The following is a 5,343-nucleotide window of genomic DNA, read 5'->3' as shown; positions in this document are numbered from 1 at the left end:
AGGACGTTAACTGGACAGACTTGAAAGTGAGGGAAAAAGGGAAAGGGGGGAAAGTTACATGTTAGAAGAAGAAAGAGGGAAGAGGATAAAACATACGGGATGGGATCGCTTTATAAAAGCGGTTGGTTGAAGAAGGAAAGAGAGAAAAAAAAAATGCTCTAAGCACAGGAAAAAGCGTCGCTAAATAAAAAAGTCTTCAGGCTTATCTTGAATTTATCAAGTTGTTCAAATCGGAGGTGCTGTGGCAGAGCATTCCACAAAGTTGGAGCTACTACTGCGAAATTTATTTTTCTAGTGTAAAAGAAATCTTTTATGGAAGGAATCAACAAGAGTTTCTGATCCACTGACCTCAATATACGTGTTGGGCATTGAGGGATGAGAAGCTTATCGAGATATAAAGGCTGGTGGAAAAGTTTTATTTTAAAGGTCAGCAGGATGGTTTTATAGGTGATACGGTGTGTAATAGGGAGCCAGTGTGCTTCCTTCAAAAGTGGAGTAACATGGTCAAATTTGCCAGTTTTATAGATGAGTTTTATTGCTGTGTTTTGGATTAATTGTAAGCGTCGGATTTCTTTTTGGGGAAGTCTGTTGTAAAGAGAATTACAATAATCAAGGTGGGAAATAACTAAAGAATGAATTAAAATTTTAATTGCGTCAGTGTCTAGGATCGAAGTTAGGGAACGAATAAGGCAAAGTTTAAAAAAGCAAATTTTTGCTACCGAGCTGATGTGATCATGGAAAGTGAGATCTTTGTCGATAGTAACTCCCAGTAATTTTATTTTTGATTCCATTTTTATAGGAATGGATTTGATAAAAATCTTACCAGATAGAGTCTCGCTATTGTTGATTGGGAGTAGAAGACCGCAGGATTTGTCTATGTTGAGGGAGAGTTTATTTGTGTAAAGCCAGTCATTTATTGCGTCCAATTTATTGTTAATATCGTTTATTTCTGAAATGTTTGAGGTATTGATAGAATGAAGTAGTTGTATGTCATCTGCATAGGCAAAGATCGTGAATCCGATAGACTGTAAGAAGAGGGGATAGAAAAATATTGAATAACAGTGGGGATAGAATGGAACCTTGCGGGACACCATAGGTTTGTGAAATAGATGAAGAAATTTCATTCTTTACATGAACTTTAAAACAACATTCGTTAAAGTATGAAACAAACCATGAAAGAGCCGGGCCTGTGATGCCGCAGTCTTTAAGTCGGTTGATGAGGAGAGAGTGGAACGCCTTAAAAAGTATAGGACAGCACACAGAAGATACGCATAACACACAAACTGCAATCATATAAAATATAAGCCTTTCTTTCTTGGTGTTTGAGGAATGCCTGAAAGCTTCTCAATCAATGAATTTAATCAACTGGAAGAGTCTGCACTAAAAGCTCACCGAAAAAGATGAGTCTTTAATGATGTCTTAAAAGCCTTAGGATTTGCTTCAGACCAAATATGACTTGGAAGATGATTCCAAAGATTAATAATAATAACTTTATTCTTCTATGCCGCCACAATCTTGCAACTTCTAGACGGTTTACAGTCAAGAGAGCTGGACATTCAGTGAGTTACAATATGCAGATAGAGGAAATACAGAGTTTAGAAACTTTAAGAAAACGAAAAATAAAATACAGTTTACGAAGAAATTTCCGAGAGGAACTGTTTGAGAGAGATCGCGAATTACAAAATATACAGCGAAAATTACTAAAATATAGTGTAAATTACAATATACAGTTTGTTAAGAATTTTCAGAGGGGACATATTAGGTGAAAGGTCCTGAAATTACAAGATACAGTTTGATTAGGATTTCAGAGGGGGCATATTGGGAAGAAGAGAAAAGAAAAAAGTGTTCGGTGAAGATTCTGTTTAGGTGATATATCTATCGAATAAGGCAGTTTTTATGAGTTTTCTAAAAGCGTTGGTGCTATATAAAAAAATGCTTTATGACGGGTGGTTTCCCACCTGGTTCTGCTTACTGCTGGGAGAGCTAGTCTGTTATCCTGTAATGATCATAATGCATGTCCAAGAGTCTAAGGAATTGTCAATAAATTCAAATAAGCAGGTACCGTATGCTTTATGAGTGAGTACTAATATTTTGAATTGAATTCTATAAATGACCAGTAACCAATGATAATGTCTATAAAGGGGAGTTACATGATCAAATTTATTCTTGAATCCTAGTAACTTAATAGCCGCATTCTGTAAAGTCTGAAGTCGTCCGACATTAATTTTGTTAAACCCGCATAAACAATGTTGCAGTAATCAAATTTTGCCTTAAAGAATGCATAAGTCAAAGTATGAAAAATATCGTTGTCAAATAAGGACCTCACTGCTCTTAAGAATCTTAATACATGAAAACCTTTCTTTACAATATCAGATGTCTGTGCTGAGAATGTAATGTGTAAATCAATGATTACATCAAGATATTTAAATTTATCTACAAGGGGCACATCTTTGTTTTCAAGCTGCAATGTTGTTTTTGGAACAGGTGGATGTCCTGTAAGCCAACACGTAAAACTTTTATTTAGGTTTAACACTGGTTAGTTCTTCGATAACCACATCTGAATTTGATCCAAACATCTGTGTACTATATTAGCATTAAGATATCATCTGCATAGGAATAAACCCTAACTCCACATTCTTCACTCAAAAGTAACAATGGTGCCAAAAAGATATTAAAATAGGCGACAACTCTGAGACCTGTGGGACACCACATTCTATAGCAGTTAGAAGAATATGTCCAAAAGGTCTGGATCCACAACAATATGGATTCAGAAAATGTCAGTGTTGAATTTTTGCTGATGTCGGTTGTGGAAACTATGAGAGAGGGTCTTGATAAACATGCTTCGTACAGTATGGTGTCGCTTGATGTTTCGGGGCGTTTGATACTGTTGACCTAGATTTGCTGTTGTTGAAACTGGGAATTATTAGGGATGTTTTGTCTTGGTTTTCGTCATATTTGTTGGGATGGTCGTTTGATGTACGAAGTGGCCTATTGGTTTCAGAGGTACGAGAAGTTAAAAAGGGAGTGCCTCAGAAATCTACTCTATCGGCCTTGTTGTTCAATTTATATTTGACCACGTTAGGGAAAAGATTTTGTGAATTAGAGTGCATTATAGATTTTACGCCGATATCTTGTTTTTCTTCCCCATTGAGAATGGAATGATGGAAATTAGAAAAGAGCTAAATAAGTATATGAAATCTGTGAATGATTGGATGGATAATCATGGGTTGCAGTTGAATGTTGGAAAATCGGAAGTAATGATTGTGAGTGAGGATGAGGTAGAGAATCTTCCAACTGAAATATTGGTTCATGATACGAGTTTGCAAGTTTAAAAGAGAAATTGTGATTTTAGGTATTTGTTTGGACTGCACTCTTTCCATAGGAAAACAGGTCCTCAGGGTGATTCAGGGTAGATATGCACAGTTAACATAAGAACATAAGATTTGCCGCTGCTGGGTTCATCGTGCCTAGCAGTCCGCTTACATGGCGGCCCTTAGGTCAAAGACCAGTGACCTATTTGAGTCTAGCCTTACTTGTGTATGTTCTGTTCCAGTGAGAAGTTATCCAACCTTGTCTTGAATCCCTGGAGGGTGTTTTCCCCTTTAACAGCCTCTGGAAGAGTGTTCCAGATTTCTACCACTCTCTGGGTGAAGAAGAACTTCCTTACGTTTGTACGGAATCTTTTCCCTTTCAAATTTAGCGAGTGCCCTCTCGTTCTCTTCACCCTGGAGAGGATGAACAATCTCTCTTTCTCTACTAAGACAATTCCCTTCAATATCTTGAATGTTTCAATCATGTCCCCTCTCAGTCTTCTCTTTTCAAGGGAGAAGAGGCCCAGTTTCTCTAGCCTCTCGTTGTACAGCAACGCCCCCAGTCCCTTAACCATTTTTGTTGCTGTTCTCTGGACCCTTTCGAGTCCGTTTTCATGTACAGCTACCAGTATTGGACACAGTATTCCAGGTGGGGGCGTACCATGGCTCGGTATAACAGCATGATAACCTTTTCAGATCTGCAAGTACTCCCAAGTCTCTTTCCTGGGGCTTTCTCAGAGTATAGCACCGGACATCTTGTATTCGTGCATATGATTTTTGTTACCGACATACATCACCTTGCACTTATCCACGTTGAACCTCATTTGCCATTTCGTGGCCCATTCCTCAAATGTATTTATGTCTCATAGGTCTTCGAAATCCTTCTGTGTCCTCACTACTCTGAATAACTTTGTATCGTCTGCAAATTTAATCACCTCACTCATCATGCCAATTTCTAGGTCATTTATAAATATGTTGAAGAGCAAGGTCCAAGCACCAAACCCTGTGGCACTCCATTTGTGATGCTTTTCCAGTCCGAGTATTGTTCATTCACCCCCACTCTCGTTTCCTATCCATCAACCAGTTTTTATTCCACGTGAGTATATCACCTTCGATTCCATGGCTCGCAATTTTTTGAAGTAGACATTCATGCGGATCCTTGTCGAACACCTGAAAATCTAGATATACGATGTCAACTGGGTCACCCTTGTCTATCTGCCCGTTTACTCCTTTGAAGAAGTGCAGTAAGTTTGTCAAGCAAGATCTTCCTTTGCTGAAGCCATGCTGGCTGGTACTCATCAGTTTGTGTCCGTCAAGCTGATCGATGGTGCGATCCTTTATCAGCACCTCTACCATCTTTCCCGGTACTGAAGTCAGACTCACTGGTCTGTATTTTCCCGGCTTTCCCTTCAAACACTTTATAAAGTAAAATCAATGCTCCTTCCATATGATTTTCGTTCAGTGATTCAAGCATTGATTTTGACTCGTTTGGATTATTGTAATATGCTTTATTTGGGTTTGGCGAAGGTTAAATGTAGAGCATTGCAACAGTTGATGAACTCAACGGCTAGGCTGATTCTGGATATTTCGTGCAGAGAACATATTCCCCCGGTGTTAAAGAAACTGCATTGGTTACCGGTGGCTCAAAGAGTTTGTTTTAAGATATTATCAATAGTTCATCATAGCTTGTATGGCTATGTGCCAGCAAAATATCAGAATTTGTGGGAGGTGTACCAGCCAGGGAGGACGTTGGGGTCAGAAGGTACTACGAGACTGACCTCTATGAAGGAAAATGTCCGATATGTTAAATTTAGAACTGCAATGATGTCCATGGAAGGAGTGAAGATGTGGAATTATTTTCAGGCATCCTGACTGGCCAAAGTTTAGAAAAATGTTAGACTGAATTATATGTTGAGGCCTTTTTCTAATTTTGCTCTGCCGGTTAGTCTGGATATTTTGAATTGTGATTGAAATGATCTAATGTAGCATTGTTTGCTAATACACTACTTCCCTAGTTTCTGAGCAGGGCTGT

The sequence above is a fragment of the Geotrypetes seraphini genome, chromosome 2 (genome assembly GCF_902459505.1).
Source record: "Geotrypetes seraphini chromosome 2, aGeoSer1.1, whole genome shotgun sequence".
In the NCBI taxonomy this organism is placed as follows: domain Eukaryota; kingdom Metazoa; phylum Chordata; class Amphibia; order Gymnophiona; family Dermophiidae; genus Geotrypetes; species Geotrypetes seraphini.
This window is presented reverse-complemented; position numbering follows the sequence as displayed.